Raw genomic sequence first — 18,715 nt, forward strand, 5'->3', positions numbered from 1 at the left:
GAGCACAAGCACTTCAAAAAATGAAGTTGTGATTGTAAAATTCAGTGACAGAGAGAATGACAATAGGCTGGAATATCTCCAGAACGCTGAAAAGCCCACTGACAGTTGCGTGGATGAGAAGGCGATGAGATTCATCCCACAGAAATCAAAGAATACTGAAACGTTAGGGATGTGGAAACAAATCACCCTGAGAGGGGAGGGGGGCAGCACTTGTTGTTCTGGGTGGCTGTTCCACTGGCTGACCCGTGGCATGCACTGTGCAGTACTTCAGGAAAACACTGGCATGGGGTCATCTGTTGAAATATTAACAGAATTTGTCAGCAGTGTTTCCAGTTGTGAAACTTGTTTGGTTTTTTTTCCCTTCCTTTCATTCCCTTGTGGCAGCATTAGCTCTGCTTATAGCCAGTCCTTTCCTTCCTGTATCAACAGCACTGTGTCTGCAGAAGGAGCAGGGCTGGGAAGGTGGAGATGACAGTGTCCATGGGCATACTGCATTTCTCTTAGCTTCAAAGAGGCAAAGTGGGGAGTAAATCCTTCACAGCACTGAGACAGTTATGAAAGTAATCCTACGGAGAGTTTGCCATCGTTACAGATCCCCTTTGGTCCTAACCTTTGAAGAATAGATGGAGGTGCTGAGCAGAGACTGAAAATCTTGATTCAGTTCCCAGTGCCACCAAAGGCTCTGTGATTTATGGCAAAAAATCTCAGCCTCTCTCAATTGAGTTCCCCACACACAACCTCACAGAACTCTTTGTTGTGGGAGTGATGCTATTTGTTTATCTTGCAGGAGACTGCCCCTCGATTGAGTCCCTGGATGACAGCAGTGTGAAATGAGCTGACCAGCTCCTTTCTCAGGAGCTTGCTCCAAAACAGCACAAACACTGTGCTCAGTGTCCTTGCTCTCAAGTCGTTTTGAACATTTTACTTTTTATCAAAGGGTGTTTTTTTCTTTGAGATGAAGCCATCTGTTCAATATTTAATAGTATTTTATAATCCCCCATTTTCTCCCTAGAAAAAGCCCTTAATATGAGTCATAATATAAACATAATTTGTAAATGAAATGTAGGCCTGGATCAATACCCTTCTCCTTGCTGCAGGGTAGCATAATCACTGAAGGATGTTCTCCTAATTGTTATGAGGACAGGGAATTGTTTCATTTATGTAAGTGAAATGTGGTGTTGTCTGACGATGGGAGTTGACTCTGAGGTTTCTGTACTTGTGGCAAAATGTCAATATTCCTAAAGAATCTTGCAGTCAGCAGTTTCAGAGGACAGGTTATTTGCAAAATAGCCTCCCCATTATAATCCAGTGACACACAAATCTGCTCCCTAGGTTCCAGCACTGGCCTTTCCAAATCCAAAGCTAAATGGATTCTGCTCCAAGAGCTGAATTGTCACTGAAACTGCTGTGCTTCAGACAGATTTGCTGTTACTGAGAAAATAGGGCTCCTACATCTTTCTAGTGAATAATTTCTCAGTGCATGGTAATACGGTAATATTGCAGTGCTGTAACTTTTGGATAGTCCAATAGACATGTAATCTTAGTTAGTGGAAACCCAGATGCTCACAGACTTACTTGGGCAGAACAGTAATTTGCTGTAAAAACAGCCCCCAAAATTCAAGAGGAGAGTGTATGCAGGTATTGTTTAGTATGTGTAAATGTCTTCAGGTTTCATTAGCTAATACCAGTGCCTTCAGCAAAGTTACTTCTTGATTTCTACTACAGAAAAACTTAGGCCTTTTTCCAGTGGGCAGTATGATTTTTCTCAGAGTAATAGTAAAACATGAAAATTACCTTTAAGCATACACTTGAGGTCTTATCCCATCATCACGAAGTCCTGCATGTTCAAGGGATGCTATTCACAATCACTGAGTTCTCCAAGTATTCATACTTGCAGTGAGCCCCTCGGCACGTATAGAACCTCACTTGTCCTCTTTGTGAACTGTTGGTCAATTTTTGCCTTGGATCATTTCTGGTAGGCAAGAAAACCAAGTAAAGTAGGTATGTTCCATAGGAAAACCACACTTGCTTAGACTGTGCTTCCCAGTTCCCATTTCCCCCAGCACAGTGGAAATCATTTGTCCAGCTCATGCTCTCACCAGCTTACTTTTGATCTTCCATAATTGCTTTTTCAGGGGCAGTGACAAGCACTTACCTCAGCAGGTGAAGATTACCCTTCCCTCTGTTGTTTCCCTTACACTCAATACAGGAGCTGCTAACCTGAGTTACTTTCCTAGAGCATCACTATTATACTGCACAACAAAGATGTCTTGTTAAAGCGTTATCACAAGAACCATCCTTGCCATACTTGGCCTGGTCTCTTGTAGCAGAGAGGCTTTTCAACACATATCTGCAAATCATCTCCAGCAGGACCTTTCCCTGACCTGTGACAAGCAAGTGTGCATCTTGCCTATTGCGTACTGAGACTTGCAGTTGCCTGAGGTGTGATGCTGCGGGGTCACCTTGGCTTATCAAGGTCACTCCCCTGGCATTTTGCTTTCTGATAAGCAAGGCCACAGCCTTGGACAGCAGCCCCGCAATCTGTACTTGTGCTGTGTGGATTCAGACCTGTGTGCATACTCAGCTCTCACCCAGATCAAATAGCCTGTGATGAATTCCACTGTAAGAGCAGTAAAAAGAAGCAGTGTGCATTGGGTTTGGAGGAGCAGAGGAAGTAAATCTAGAGAGCGCTTGAAACAGCCTGTTAAGAAAATGCAGTGTAATGCATAGCTCCTTGTCCTCATCCACAAAGAGAACTCTGCAGGCAAAAGGCACCTAAGCAGGTCAGGTGCCAATGGATGCTCTGCTCCCTGTATTCAATTAGCCAGATGCAGCAAAATAATGAGCTCTATTCATCGAGTGCAAGTCTCTCTTATCGCCTGTTTGACTTGATGTCATAGAATCACCATAGATAAAGAAGGTGCAAATAGTACCTCATTGTACCAAAACCTCAAAATAACATGCTACTAATGAAGGCAGGGTTAGTCATATAAACATTCAAACCCACTGAAGCAGTGATGGAGCACCTGGTGGGAAGGCAGGGCCAGCCCAGGGAGCTCAGGTGCATGCAATGCAATGCAGCTGTGTGACCAGAAGGGTGGGACCAGGATCCCCCCCTTCCCAGCCCTCATTTAAGGGCTGGCAGTGGAGGCAAGAGGATCTCACTGGAGATCTCTGCATACCTGAGGCTTTCTGAAGGTAAGCAGCTTCTTTCCTTTATTTCTGTGCCCACAGCTGTTGCGTTTAAGCAAACCTTCACTTGCTGCAGCCTAGGACTTTGCTGCCCTGCTGTCATTGCTGTGCATTCCGCTGTGTTACAGTAGATTTTACCCTTATTTGTTAGATCAGACTCACACTTGATTGAACTGTCCTTGGAACTAGATGATCTTTAAGGTCTCTTCCAACTGAAGCTGTTTTATGATTCTGATTTTTGGGACTTAGTTTCTCTGCCGTAACCTCAGAGACAAGCTGTATGGGTATAGTCCTGCACTAGTTTTCATTCAGAAAAAGCAGAACGATTCAGGATTTTTGCAGCCCAGTAAGTTGAAGCAGTTGTAGTTCTCATCACACGGCACTTGCCCAACTTTCCTAAGTGGAGGAATTTCACCAAATACTGCATAGCAAATATTGTGTTGTTTTTTTTTTTTGCCAAAATACTTGTAAGAAAGAATCAGCAATATTTTGAGGAAGGTGAAAAACAAGTAGGGAAGCTTAGGGTGTGTCCTGAACAAGAAGTTGGCACTGTGCTCTGACAGAGACCTGACCCAGGGAAGCTGTTGTAGGTAAAGGTGCTCCATCACATTACTCAGTATTTTTGTTAGGAATGAGGGTTTTCATGTTACTTTCAGATAAAGAACTACATCAACTATGTCTGACTCTGCCATCATTTTTGCCTTCTTAGGGAAGCGATCAAGTTTTGCCTAACCTGGAGGGGTGGAAAAAACAACATTATTTAACACCTCAACATATCAATTTCCTGTTTAGTTCGATGGGCTGACTATGATTTACAGGGTTTCATTATGAGACTCAATTAAATATAGAATTTGTAATATTCATGCAGTTTCTATGCCAAATATACACAGTGCTGATACAGCAGGGATCTCAAAATATCAACCACCTGCTTGGGAGGAACAGAATTACGAATGCATCTCCTTAAACAATAATTCATCATACTCAAAGTCTAAAGAAGTTAAGCTACTCCAGAGCCAACACAGCTGCTTTATCTTATTGAAGGGGGTACTGCTGACTTACAGTGCCCGTTATCATTCTTGTAACTCTTGACTAAGAATGCAGGCAATGATTTGGAGGCCTGGGAAGCAGCGCTGAGTGTGGTGTGAAGGATCCTGGCTTCTGGATGGAAACCCAGAATTGTGAACTGCATGTCCACACTGCTCATGCAATGCACCAGGAAACCAAATCAGTCAGGTTAGGAAACTTTAGGGAAAAACTTTGTGTACCTCACTGAGAGCTGCAGGGAAATAATCCGTCCCTCTCCTCAAGGATCTTCATCCTCAAACCCCTCCACTACATGAAGAAGGTTATAGGAGTGAGACTTCCCTAAGTGAGCTCAGATGCAGTACCAGCTCACAAGTCACAGTGCACCTTTTTCCCTCGGGAGGGATGCTCTACTCAGAAGAATGAAGCTAACATTAGTCCTCATGACTTGGTTATAAGAGGACTTTGATCTGACAAGATGTAGATTTATGATTGTTATTTTTCAGACAGACTACTGCTGTACAAGTGAGACGTGCTGGAAGCAGCTGAGTTTGGAGGACCTCCTTACAGTGTGGGGATATACGTTCATAGAAAAATGAGATTTTTGAATGTGAGTGAGGTTCAGGAGCACTGCAATATGATAGTGGCTTTAAGTCCATTTTTGCTGCAAGGAGGCAGAATCCTGCTGTGCTCCTTTCAGACAGGTGTTAGTCTAATTGCTCCTTTAGAACTTACATTTTACAGCTTCCCTTAGCAGCCAGGTTCACTGATTAAGTATTCTTCATTAGGAAGCTTTGCCAGTCTCTAATTTAAACCTTTACTTCATGTGGAGCCAGGCACTTTGCTTCCCCCTTTGGTGACCAGGACAGTGTTTCAGAAGTACCTTCTCCACAAACGTTTTGAGTGTTAGGACACCATTACCACATCGTTGTGAAGCTCTACGCGTTCTCCACTTCCTTATTCCTCATAAAAATGAAAAATGTTTTCCTTCTTTATAATGCCTGCTGCTCTCCTGGAGTTAGGGGTGCCTCAGCCCTTGCCTTTTCTCACTGACTCAGCTCGTTTCAGGATGGCTGCTCTGTGAAGTGGCCATTGGAAGCTCTCAGTCAGCAGTGGGGCTGTCGTGGTGTTAATGAATCTTGCTAAACAATTTAGACATCCTGCGATAAAAACCACCAGAGGAATTTCAAGCAGTCAGAGTACAAGCAATTCTAACACTGCAAATACAAGCTGTTGAGAAATATCAATATTATCAGTAGTATCCTTGCTTTAAGACATCAGCTATTTATCTCTGGCAGGCTTTGCCTTACTGCTCTTTCCAAGACTGTCTGCTGGGAACACGTTCCTGACCCAGTGCTCTTCCAGCCATGGGATGGATGCGTTGGTGCAGCTCAGAAGGACGTGGGCACCTCTGCCAGCTCACATCTGAACACCACATTGAGCCAAATAGCTCAGGAGTGTTTGTATTAAAGAAAACCCACACTTCTGAGAAGGCTGGGACCGCCCTCTTATCATGAGGAAATAAACCTTAGGGCTTTAACAAATCAGGGCAAGGAAGAGTGTTTGCATCTGAACTAATGTTGCCTGAAGCATAAAAATAAACCTAGGGCTGTTTTCAGACATAACAACAGGCTCAGGATAGTGTGAAAACACAGCAAGAAGACTTAAGAATTTGAGATTACAAGCCAGTTTGCTTATCTCATCCAAAAACATCTTATAATCAGCATTTTCATCTCATCAACCATCTCTTCTTACCTTTTGTTCCCAAACAGTGCTGCAGGCTTGGTTCTGGGATGGCTCTTCAGCATCAGCAATGTCTGCCTTCCCCGTTTGACAGAAGCTCCATTTCAGCGATGCAGAAAATTAATCGGGGCATTATATTTCCTTTGTATCCAGACCTAAATACTGTTTCTATGGCTGCAAACATAGTAATTCATGAATGAATGGAACAAAGTCAGACTCCTTCTGCGTGATTCCTGAAGCTGATAGCAAAATCAACCATGAAGGAGCATCGACAGAAAAGCTGCTTCATTCTAACCTTATTGGGAAAAACTTCTTTGCACCAATTAGAGAGATTACAGTGCTCAGAGTGATGCAGAGAACTAAATGATCAGGCAGATACACTAACTGGATGTCACTTAATCAGACAAGAGGAAGCAGAACCCACAGTGAGTGGAAAAAGCTCCATGGGATGAGCATCAGCTCACGCATTAATTTCCTTTTATTCCTATATTCACATCTTCTGTGGCCTTCCCTCCAGCCTCTGCCCATGACCAGCTCTGGCATGCACGAGTCCCTCCTGTGCTGGGTGGAAGGAGCTCTCGGTGCGTGGCTGTGTGCCCAGGATGCTGCAGTTGTGCATGGGCTCATTGGGCTGCAGCACAGTAGTGAAATAGTGATGTGTCAGGAGGAAGAACGTGGGTTCTTGTTTTCAGCTTCACTCACTGCAAATCTCTGCAGGGCATGTCATGGGAAAACTGGCACGTCATTGAAGACACAGAAAGAAAGAATGCCAGAAGAGAGGTGAAAAATAGAAAAGCCTAAGCATCACCTCTGCTCAGATGTAAGACTTTGGAATAATAGCTGTGCTAAGTTTTATAGAAGTCATTAAAAACCCTTTGTGATACTTGAACTCTGCTACTGAAAAATAGTTGTTTCCACCCAGAGCTAATAAATAGATGTTTGAAGCACAAGCTGAGCTAATGCGAATTCATGCTCAACTGTGCGTGTCGTGTTTGGATGTAAACACCCTTTTCACATTGTGCCATACCACCCCAGTGCTGCTGTGCTTTTCATGCATCTCTGTGGTATTTACATCTCAGCTATCATTTGATAGCTTAAAATGCCTGTACTAAAATCCTTTCAATTGAAACTGCCTTTCAATTGGGTTGAAGATGTCAAAGTACATCTATGTGTAGTCCAGTTTAAGTTTCATGATTGAACAACTTGCTCTGAAATTGCAGCTTTCTTTCCTAAACAAAGCTAAAAAGATTTTTTCCTGCCTTGTATTGTAGGTAATATTTGAAGAAAGAAAGAAGGAAAAAAATGCCAGACCCAAGCTTTGCTCATCTGGGGATCCTGCGTGGGATGTAATCCAGCCCTGCATCAGGACACACCTTCTGCACTGCAACCAGCACCAGGTAGGGCACGAAAACAAAACGCATACCTGCTCAGAAGTCCACCATGGAGACCCTTCCTGTTCAATATCAAATGTGTACTGAATTCTCCTCCATTCTCCTTACTCGTTGCTTTGTCCTTGTGTGCCTGAAGATGAGGGAACGTATCTCAGCCCATTTCAAACATAGCAGCTGCAGTGATTTCAATAGAGTAATAAGTATTGTTTCTAGCAGAAAGCCTTACCCCAAGTCTTTCCTAACTGTATAATCATGCTTTCTGCTAAACAGGATCTTCCATAGTGCACACATTAACATAATGCAATATGTTTTCAGTAAGCACACACGATTCAGTAATTCACTTCACTGGTGACAGGGGGAAATGGCCACAAGTTGCACCAGAGTAGGTTTAGGTTGGATATCAGGAAAAACTGCTTTACAGAAAGGGTTGTTAAGCACTGGAATGGGCTCCCCAGGGAGGTGGTTGAGTCACCATCCCTGAATGTGTTTAACAACTGTTTGGATGCGGTGCTCGGGGATGTGATTTAGCAGAGGGTTGTTTAGAGGCAGAGTAGTACGTTGGACTGTGGTTGGATTTGATGATCTTTAAGGTCTTTTCCAACCTGATTCTATGAGCAGCTCCATGGTGACAGGGATGACCACAGTCCCCTAAACCTGTAGAGACAGATAAAGATAAATATTTTCACTATGCCTTTATGATCACGTTATTGTATCTTTTTTAAATGTTGCATAAAGCCAGATGCCATGCTATGGTAACAGAGAAACAAGTAGCATTCTTAATACTTTGAAAAAATACAAGGTTTTTTTCATAGGGGTGAAAGCTTTCTGTCTAGCAGGAGAATTCTTATTGAACTTGCTTGGGCTTCAGCTCCCATCACATTACCTGTTCATGTGCTCCCCACCATGCCCTGCCCAGCAGTGGGCCTCCCTGCTTTGTGCAAGGGAAGATTAAGCAGAAGGGATAAGAAAAGAGAGGGGGGAAAAACAATGCATTTCTTTGCAGTAAACACAGCCTGCAGCCATCAGTTTCTCTCAGCATTGGATGGCAATTATTTCTGTGTAATAAGCAGTCACCCGATGACCCTCCCCTTCAGCGTGCAACGCTTCTGCTGTCAAGTGTTAATCCCTTTGTTAGCTACTCAGCTGCACATTCATTTAGGAGGGCTAATGACTTACACTGTTCCTTCTCTGCGTGATTTCAGCAGACGTGTAATTAGAGGTGAATGGCAGCTTCAGAGGTATGGCTACCACTGGGGCCGGGGGCAAAGTCAGAGTGTTTGTCTGATCTCACCATGGGCTGTTCCAGTGAGTGAAACCATGTGGGCAGCTGCACACGGGGAGAAGGAAGTAGGAGAGGATAAGAGTCAGCATTGGGCATCTGGGGAGCTCGGATGTGGAAAGGAACGTGTTTCCAAATATTTTTTTGTTGGGGTGTCAGACTGTGAGGTAAATGCCAGCAAGAAGCCTGTTGTATTTTGAAGGTGAGCTGAGGAACTGCTCATGTGCCTCAACAGTGCCTTACAGACTACGCCTCTTTTTTTTTTTCTAAATGAAAGCCGTCAATGTCTGCAACACCTCAAGAAATATCCTGCAGCTCTTACACCATGCAAAGATGTCCTTTTGAAGTCCAAGTGAATCCTTGTGTATGTATTAACATCACAGGATGGAGTAGAAAAGTATAACAGGGAGCTGAGGTCCTGACGGATCTGAGATAACAAAAAGCCACCAGGAACCCCAAACCTCTTAGCTCTGGTTTCTATGCATAGACAAAGCACAGACAGCCTCACTGAGCTGCGGCGTTGCTCCCTGTCCTTGCAGCTTTTGGGCTGAGCTGGATCCCAGCAATGTGCAGTGCTGCTGCTTTTGGTGCTGCAGCATGGCATCCCCAAGGCAGTGGGCTTCTGCTCCTTCCCAGCTGAAGCACAGCATCTTACATGTCCCACAGCTGCATACTCTTTCCTGCTTTCCCTTTTTTTCCTTTTTTTTTTTTTTTCTTTTTGAAAGCTTTTCCTGGGTTTTGCTCAGCCCTGGTTCCTCCCAGCAGTGTGCCTGCAGTCCCTTCTCTTGTTTGTTCTGGAGTGCAGTGTCTCTTTCCTTCACACCCCTTGTGCAGATGCACATCAGTGGCTGATACCACAATTGTGTTAAAGAACTCCAACTTCCATTCTCTTGGTTGGTTAGGAGCTAAGCAGAGTGCTAGTTTTATGAATTGAGATAACGCACCTGCACCAGTGCTTTGAATTCAGGGGCGTAATTTCATTAAAAATGACAAAACAGAATAAATCAATAACTAATTAAAAATGGCTTCAATTCAGTCTGGGCTTATGATCTAATATCTCACACAGTTGTCTAATACAATTATAAACATAATTTCATGGTTAATGAAATATAAATGAAGCAAAAAGAATGGCAAGCTCCAAAGAAACTTCTCCATCAGTTGCCTTTGTGGCCCCTCCACCCTGCCTGCATCTCTGTCCCATCTGTTAGGAAGTAAGTCCATTGGTGGATAGCCATCACAATACAAACTGGAGTCTTACCACTCATACAAAGCCTTATTATTTTTCTGGTCTTTCTTCCCCCTTGAAGCACTGAAGAGCAACTCGAGCAGCCTCAGAGGAGATGATACACACTGGGTTTCCATCTCCCCATCCATGCAGACGTGTCGCCGTCGTTGCTGTGCAGCCAGCAGGGACAGGACGTGGTGTGTCTGACAGCCTTGGGGATGAGGATATCCAATTCTGAGTGACTTGTGATCTGCTGGTAAGCAAGCACAGTAAATGAACATTTCTGGCATTTCTTTATTTCATCACCTTTTTCACTAATAGTGCTGTTCTCCTGTTGAGCTGTGACAGTGATCTCTCTCCATTTGACTAGCTGCCTAGTGGTGCTCAGTGGTGTCCTTCTGAAAAAGCCTTGCGTGCAATTACACACCTCACAGCTACATACAGGTAGATCCAGGTGAAACGCTGGCACCGTTTCTCACTATTTTCTCATGTATGTATTTCAGTGGTGCCCATCCTCACTGCATGCCTCCAGCATGGGAGGGAGAGGGTGAAATCAATCCCATTTGATTGGAGCTGCAATGATTGTCACGAGAAAACAAACCCACTAAAGGAAGTGAAGCTTCCTGTAGCCTGGGTCTGTACAGTGAGCAAATATATATTGTTTTGTTGTGGTTTGGATATAATTGGATTGAAGTCTGTTGGAAACTTAGCCCAGACTCAGTGAAAGGTTCACACAACCTTAGACCAGGCAGCATTGCGTGGCTCAGGTTTAATTATGAATGGTTCTCTCAGCCTCAGTAATGACTCATATTCGCTAACTATCCCTTCTATGAGATGTGACAAAAGTGTATTTCAGAGATGTGAAGCATAATTATTTAATGATGAAGTAAAGTTGATTAGGAAGCCTTTAAGCTATTAGGCTCTTGGTAGGATATTTTGCAGTCAGTGAATAAATGAACATAATTTAATTCTTAAAAGCTCTACAGCTCCTGCTGGCTCTGAAAATGATATGTAGCTAACAAGTTAGGGTTTTTCCCATTATAGAATTCTATATGCTACAACAAAGAGCATACAGAATTCAATGCAGTGCTGGGGAAAACTATTCTTAGTGACTGTGCAGGCTAAAAATGATAGAACTTACATATCCAGTAACAATCATGAACCTGACAAATCAAGCTTGTAAGCCTGTGGTGTGATCTGAAAACCTAACAAGTTTCCAAGAAGGATCTCTGGTTTAAAAATACTTTTTGGATTCTCGTGTTTTTTCTTTCTTTTTTAATTCTTCATGAGATGTGCAAGACAGAACAGCATGAGACCAGCAGGCAAATGGCTGTGCCATCGAAGGAGTGTATTTATATATGATGTAGCTGCGTTCCAATTATGAAATTGATCCCTGGATAGAAATCCCTTAAGGGTGGCTATTAATGAGATTGCCTGCTCTGCGTGCATCCAGTAATAAGATTAGGTATGCATTTATCCTGAGCAGAGATAAACCAGCAACAAGTTTGTGCCAAGATAAGACAGTTCTGAAAGGCAATTAAACATGGGACATAATGTGCATGCATCTGTCTGTGGGAGGTTGCGGGATGGAAAGGCTCAGTTTTCATCTGCAGAAGTGCTTCTGAGTGTAACAGGTAGGGAAACAGGCTTTTCACAGTGGTGAGATTAAATCTGAGCTTAAATAACAAAATATTTGAGTTTAGAATGCACTAGTCAGTTTGATGAAATGTGCAGATTGGCCTTTTTGGCTTCTCTTTTAATGAGAGAATATTTTGTAAAATCCAATGCCTCAAACATACCAGCACTTCAGTCTGAAAATCAGGCTATGAAGTTCTGTAGGAAATTCTTTTTCTACTTTTTTTTTAAAAGATGAGAACTTCATTTTCAACGGTAGCGTTAAATGTGCAACTTTAAGTTATTTTAGAAATGTGGATATTTGACACTTTGCCTAGGTATGCTTGAGGTGAAGAAACAGGCTTTGCCCATGCATTCACTGATGGTAAGGCTGTAGGGTTTTTAAAATACCCACAAAATCAGTATTCTGTCCACTACATGGTGAGTGTAAGCTGTATGTAGGAAACGTGGCTGGGAACTCTAGAATGTCGCTGCGTAATTTTAAGAGCCTTCTGGTTGCCAAAAACATATGGTCTCTATTAATAAGGGTATTTAGCATTTTTCTTCCTAATTTATTCACAGGTAATTATTTGCTTACCTAGCTCGAATTGGGCCAGAATCCAGCTCTTATCTGTTGTGGAAAGCTGTCACATTTCCCTCTGCCTTTTGCCAGCCCTCACTTGAGAGCAGCAATGCATCTGGCCAAGCAAAGCTGCTCTGCTCCTTCTCACTTGAAATAACAGTCTTGCCTGGCCATTTAAAACTTTAGTTTCTAGAAGTATTGTGGAAAAGTACTTCTCAGAGTACTGTGGCACTCAGTAATTCAGTAAGAAATAACAGATTCAGCTGCTCCTCCTGTTGGCTGCCTGCTCCCTGCCGGGACAGCTGGCTCTTCCCAGGTCTGTTTCCGTGTCACTGCAGTGCCAGAACATCACCTAACCAACGAACATCACCTAACCAACACTTCAGAGTCTCTGTTTTGTCTCACTTCTTGTGGTGCTGCATTCAAATGTTAAAGAAAATGTAAAGAAAATAAACACCTCCCTCAAAAATTCTCATCAAAGATTTACTGATCGGACTCCAGAGCCTGGGCTCTGAGAGCTCTGATGCTTTTCTTTCTATGTGTATCCTTCTTTCACTGCCCCCCTCCAGTAATCAGAATCCCAAAGTGTGTTCTTTCTGATGAGGATTAAGCCATGACCTGCACATGATTGCAGGAAATAAGCCTTTAAAATATGCCCAAATGCACTGCTTGTTTGAAGTCACTGATCCTTAAAATAGATGTCTGAAAAAATGTGTAATTTCAAATGCTTCTGCAGATATTGTTCCAGTATGTGTAACAAGGGGTCACATCAAGCCAAGTTACATCAGTTGTGCTCCATTATATCACGAACTGAGCCAAATGAATCAAAATATACAGTAATACTTCAGCTGATAACGAAAGCTTTATACAGTTTCTTTCCCTAGATACTTTTTAGGAAGCATTAAAATATTCAGCATGATTTGAGGGGGTGGTTATTTTAGCTATTTGCCAAAAATCTTTTCACTGTGCAGAGTATTTTAATGTCACTGATGATTGGGCAGCCCAGCAGGATGATCTCCTCAGCCACAAGTGGTCTGATGGCACAGCTTACCTTGGATGGACCATTTCTTCCCCCAAGCTCCCCCCTTGTCTGTGTGCTCTCCATCATTTCTGTGCAGTGGCAGCCTTTGTCAGAAAAGATCACAGTGGGGTTGGGAGCTGGTACACCACTGATGAATTCAACTTAAATTAGGAGTTGCTGTTGTCTTGTTTTTTGGCACCTTCTGCTTTGTTCCTAGCCTGGGGCATCTGAGCTTCAGATGCTTTCACAAGCAAGATGTGCAGTTGACTCTAAGCTTCTGTTTCCCAAGTAGGTTTAACTATCACAACTGTGTAGACCAAGAAGAGGCTGAACCAGCACAGATACACAGAGCAGAGCGGCTCAGTCATAAGAGGTTCTGGGAAGCTCCAGAAGCTTGGGAGAAGCAGAGACACTTCTTGTGAAAACTGAATTTCCACTTGTTGTGACCTTTTTACTCAGAGATGGTGAGAAAATACTTGATTTTTTGTTTTTCTTTTTTTCAGGGACCTTATGAGATATTGGTGGTGACGTGCTATCATTGAAACCTCTGCAAGAAGCTGATGCTTCAGGAATCCTAAGGTACTCACTGTCATTGCTAGGTCCTGTTCCTCTCCCTGGTGAAGCTGTTTTACTGTCATTTAATGTGGTAGACAGTAGTAGAACAGTACTGTACCCTCCTCATTAGTCTCTCAAGGCAAAACATAATTTGGTCCTACTTAATATTAATTTAATCTTAACAAAATCAAGATAGGTTCAGAAGTTTCACCTTTACTGAGGCTCTCAGCTCTCTTATGCCTGTGTGCATACAAACCCCATAAGAAAAACATTTCAGGCTTTTCCACAGCGATGATTAAAGAAAAATCACAAATGCAATGGGCTTCAAAGCAAAGGGCAATGGCCCAGCCTTCGCTCAGTCAGCGTGCACAAAACAGAAGGGCACGTTACTGTAGAGGGGAGAGGAGCAGAGCTATGCCACCGGTGGGTTTGTATTTGATATCATCTACTGACAGTGACAGGTCACAGCCTCGCCACAGCTGAAGTCTGTTGAGGGCCACCTCAGAGCCTCCCAGCAGCAGTTCAAATGCTGCATGGTACTTATTTGCATGCAATTTGAATCCACCCCAATAGCCTGCACTGCTGACAGATAGGAGGAAAGGATTCACTGCCCGCACGGAGCCAGCACCGACAGGCCGGGAGGTGAAAACTCAAGAGCTTCACTTAAGACAGCTAAAGCCCCCATTGCTGCACACTGTGGTTCATGCACAGGCACAGAGAAATAAATCTTGGTTAAATTTTTGATGAGCTTTCAGCTGCTGTAAATAATTAACTAGGGGCTCTCTAGTTTGAACACGGGTGCAACTTTTCATGTTTCAAACGCTTCCTGCCTCGATCCCAAGGGGATTGCTCAAGTTATTCAGGTCACTTCTTTTATTTATTTATTTGTAGCATCACCAGTCGAAACAAATGTTTGAACTTGCAAGCTGGGAAGGGAGAAAGCAGTTTCCTTTTGATCTTACTCCAGGTAAATCTCCAAGGGAGCACGTGTCTCGTTTGCAGTAGTTGAATAATAGAGATTGATAGGTTAATCAGTTCCAATACCATTCATGGAGTAATACTGTGTGCTCGTAGCTGAAGTTTTGATGTTTCTCAAGTCCATGTTGTTTCAAAGATGATAGTGCAGGATAACACAGGACAGCTTCTTAAAGACAGATGCATTAACGAGGGCACCCCTGTATCCCCTCAGCTAAAGCACAGCCTGCTGATCCTGCTTTTGATGTGCTGAAGTATGACAGCACGAGTACTGAAGTCACTCCTGCATCACCGCCAGGTAGCAGCACAGAAAATGAGGTCTTAAGAACAATCGATTTGTCCCTTCTTAGGTGACAAAAAGAGCTTGGATGTTCTTTTAGGTGGAAACTGGGCTATCTTGTGCACGTATCAACTGGGCGTAAAATGTATTAAATACTGGATTCAGGCTCCTAATTAGGGGCTTTGATGTCCTATGATAAGACTACTGAAATAGCTCCTTCCTAATGACTTCATCCTACGACTGTCCAGCTTGGTTGTTCTATATCCACACACAGCAGGTCACCTACCACGCTATGGTCTGAGGCTGGGCATTGTCATACTTCCTATTTCATTGCCTATTGAGCATGATTTATTACAATGACAGGCCATACTACTGTTTGCAATGCAGGCCTAATTCGTTCCCACATTTTAATACAGTTCCTCGCATAATCTGCACTTGAGGAAATATATTTATTATGTGCATATTACAGAATAATTTAAAATCAGCTTTTGGGTCTATCTTTTTTAATTTCTATTTTATCAACTGTTTTTGACTAGCAGTTTAAATAATTGTGTTTGCCTAATATCTGGAAATGTAATTGCTTTTAGACATCCTTTATTCCAATGCTGGTGTCATTTTTGCAAACTGCTCATGTTGGCACCTGTCTGTGCAGTGACAGATTTGTGATGACAGCTTGCATAACTTATTTATAAAATGAATTATTTTGGAATTTAACTTCAAGTTCACAGACTGGAAAAGTGGAGAAACACCTGCTTCTTGCAGAGGACCTGCTAAGGAAGTCCAAAGGAAACTATGCATACGGGGGAAGCACATGCCAAGTGAAACAGAACCCTGTGGGTCACCGTTATGCTGGTCCAGCTTTCAGCGAGCACTCCATGGATGCAGTGTTAATCTCTGCTGCTGGGGCCACAGAGTGTGAGGAAAGTTCCAAAGACTGCAGTCCACTGGGCTCTTGGGGTTTTACTGAACAGTGGGGTAAGTGGTCTCCTCCCAGGGTCAGATCACACCAGGAGCCAAGGGGAAGTGAAGGGAGAAAGGGGGCCTTCTATTTCTCCAAATACCTTCCAATTGCACAACTGATTGATTATAAGTATACTCTAAAATGGAGGGTAATGCTAAAGAGATATTAACAGCTAGGAAATGAACAAACTGACAGTTTATGTCACACAGGTGGTAGTTCCTGTTTCTTACTGAATGCTTTCAATAAAGCACAGGCAGAGAGAAACGATGCTGGACCATCTTAATTCAAAAGAGGAAAGACACAGACAGTCCTATTGTCAGAGCCTTCATTCAAGTCCATTGAAGGAGCTGGAAGCATCACCGAAGACAGAAGGTAGTAAAAATGGGAGGCAAGGGGCAAGGGAAGGGCCCTATTGAGTACTTCCCAAATGACCAGAATCGTATTGCCTTTGTGTTCCAGGACTTCAAGGATTACCTGCCTCTCTCCTCACCAGTTGCTATAAAGAAAAAGTCTACGTTCTCAAGTGGTTACTTGTCTGCTATTAGACCCTGCTCAACGGTCACATTTCCCACAACTTTATTTCAGAGAGTCCTGCACTGACCGTGTTCACCCCTCCCAGTATTTCTTCCACACACTTTGGATTGTTTATCCATACTTGCATGCAAATATCCCATCTAATTTTGTTCTTTCAAAATGCTGTTTAAATACAGCTTTTCAGGGAAACAGCCTGTTTCAATTTATCTTAGTTGAAAGTAGGGCTATAAATCTCTTCGGTTTATTTTATTGATCTCAGACAAAATTACAAATATAAATTACAGCTGCTGCAAATTAAATGTTCTAATGACTGAAAGCAAAGGCACACATGCAACAAAGACACAGCAGACACCAGCCACTGCCTGCTCTCTGTGCAAACCCTCAGCCACCGTGCTCTCCACCTGCAGGCAGCTTAATATACCCACCATGAAAGCTCAGTGAGAAACACTGCACTTCAAGTGGCAATATATGCTCTGTATGGCCCATGCTGAAATACAGAAATCTATCAGTGGTTTTACTGTCCCAGCAGTTATCCTCATTCTCAATCTCACTACAAACATTGGCCACGGGGTCACGCTCCACAAGGCAAATATCAGGTGTTGCTGCTCCAGGTAGCACACGTTTCCTATGACGGAGCTCCCATTTCACAAGGCAGCATAATCATCAGTTTTCTACTCCGCTGACACTCAGACCCTTATGCACAAAGGTTTCTGTTTACCAGGTCATAAAATTGCAAGTATAATAGCAGTGACTTTGCTGCACTTGATAAAACCGTAAAACATTTCATTTCGCTGCCTACTGAGCTTTAAAAAAAAAAATGACATTGGAAAGGAGACAACATTCTTGTTACCATCAAAGTATTTCAAAATATCTACTTTTCTGCTTGTGATCTGTGGACGTATGTTTTTCCTTCGCTCCACTTTTGCTACTATTTTTAGACATGAGCTGAAAAATCCAGAAAAAAGAAAAGATTACTTTTATTCTTGCTTAAGTTACGATCACAAAGCCTCTGAATATATTTATATCTGTATGTAGTAGAAGTATTCACATTCCTACAAATTCTACAAAAGAGGAACCCTAGCAACTAGACAAACTCTGCATTTAATGCACGGTCAAAAAAAACAACCTAACAAAAAACAACCACAAGACACGTGGAAAATGCCACAATTGTCTCTCTGGCCCATGGAACTGATTTGCTCCTAAGCCAGATTCAGATGGACCTAACAGACCCTCCCAACTTGCAAGCTGCCCATAGATGGCCCTTCTGTGCTCGCAGCACGCAGAACACCTTGACTTTGTCTGCCCTCATCATCCAAGCCAAGAAGAAAAAGCAGTAAGATTCAGAAAAAATATCTTCTTCCCTGATATCAGTCAAGCTGCAGTTAAAGAGAGACCTCCAGAGATAACTGGTACCCATGGCATCTCTGTGCTTTTTGAAGTCAGATGTTTTCTTGAAAGACGAGCATTCAGTCAAGTTCTCCAAATCCTTGCTTTTTTAATGGAGAAATTAATGGGAAACTCACTCTTATTCCCAATCTGATAGCAGTACAGCAGTAGAACAGGGTTCCTCAGGGTGGGCATGGTTGGCCTCTGCTTTGGGAACAGTGTTTATGTAAACTGCCATCTGACATTCTGTTTTATCCTCCACTGTACATCAGTTTCTGTAATTTCATTCATGATTTACTTTGACCTTTAGCTGTGTTTGATATTTTCTGGTACAAAAGCTTGACACTTAATAAAGGAAATTTCAAGAAAACACCAGCCAGCAAGCTAAATATCTACACAGGAAAAGCAGATTTCATAGTGAAGTGAAAAAACAAGAAGATTGTCTTGCTGTCAGCTTAGAAAGACCTCCACAAATTCAAATGGTCAAAAGAGGGATCTCCTTCTGCCTTGACACCACAGTTTTACACGTGTTTCTTTTCCAAATACCCAGCTCCTTTATTCAGCTCCTCTGGGTAAATCTCATTCAATGTATTTCCCTTTGAGATTCTACTCCCCACCGTGTGTCAGCCCAGCCTACACCCAGCTATGCAGTTAGGCACGCAGCAACTGCAGAGAGCACCCTGCACACAGATATTCTGCAGAAATCTGCTGGATGCAACATTTCAACTCAGAGTAGTACCAGCATCCAACAGTACGTCTTGGAACTTCGGTGTTAAATGGCAAAGAGGCAGCAAAGAGGTTAAATACCTTTCCTGTGCCTACAAGTCACAAGGCTTGAAATGTTTGCCTGTTGAACTGTAACTTGGTAGCACGAGGTTCTGGGCAGTAGCAGACCAGTCCATCAGCAGATCCAGCCCCTCTTCTGCAGTCATTTGCAGAAAAGAGAAAGCTTT

The 18,715-nt window shown here is 42.9% G+C and overlaps 2 long non-coding RNA genes across 20 annotated transcripts in view; one reads left to right on the top strand and one right to left on the bottom strand.

Moving 5' to 3' along the window:
• The window catches only part of LOC116237402 (uncharacterized), a 221,758-nt gene that overhangs the window by 10,616 nt on the left and 192,427 nt on the right, over positions 1–18,715 (bottom strand). For 4 of the 14 annotated variants that reach the window (XR_016471521.1, XR_016471524.1, XR_016471527.1 and 1 more), the window contains 4 exons: positions 8,526–10,106; positions 7,382–8,003; positions 5,971–6,132; positions 780–1,972 (listed from right to left, as the gene is read on the bottom strand). This is a non-coding gene — a long non-coding RNA (uncharacterized LOC116237402). Of the gene's footprint in view, positions 1–99; positions 1,973–5,287; positions 5,376–5,970; positions 6,133–7,381; positions 8,004–8,525; positions 10,107–18,715 lie in introns of those variants that run through there. The other 10 variants (XR_016471520.1, XR_016471517.1, XR_016471523.1 and 7 more) reach the window with 9 other exon arrangements.
• On the top strand, positions 2,574–18,197 carry LOC116237457 (uncharacterized). Of its 6 annotated transcripts, none has more exons than XR_016471530.1 (8): positions 2,574–3,198; positions 5,988–7,355; positions 9,936–10,109; positions 13,575–13,650; positions 14,518–14,593; positions 15,603–15,856; positions 16,091–16,214; positions 16,302–18,194. It is a non-coding gene; the product is annotated as an uncharacterized LOC116237457 (long non-coding RNA). The 6 variants fall into 6 exon arrangements; XR_016471533.1 differs by having other exon boundaries at positions 7,230–7,355; XR_016471531.1 differs by lacking the exon at positions 2,574–3,198 and having other exon boundaries at positions 6,130–6,778; positions 7,230–7,355; positions 16,302–18,195.

Source organism: Phasianus colchicus, chromosome 16 (genome assembly GCF_987193195.1).
Source record: "Phasianus colchicus chromosome 16, bPhaCol1.hap1.1, whole genome shotgun sequence".
NCBI lineage: Eukaryota > Metazoa > Chordata > Aves > Galliformes > Phasianidae > Phasianus > Phasianus colchicus.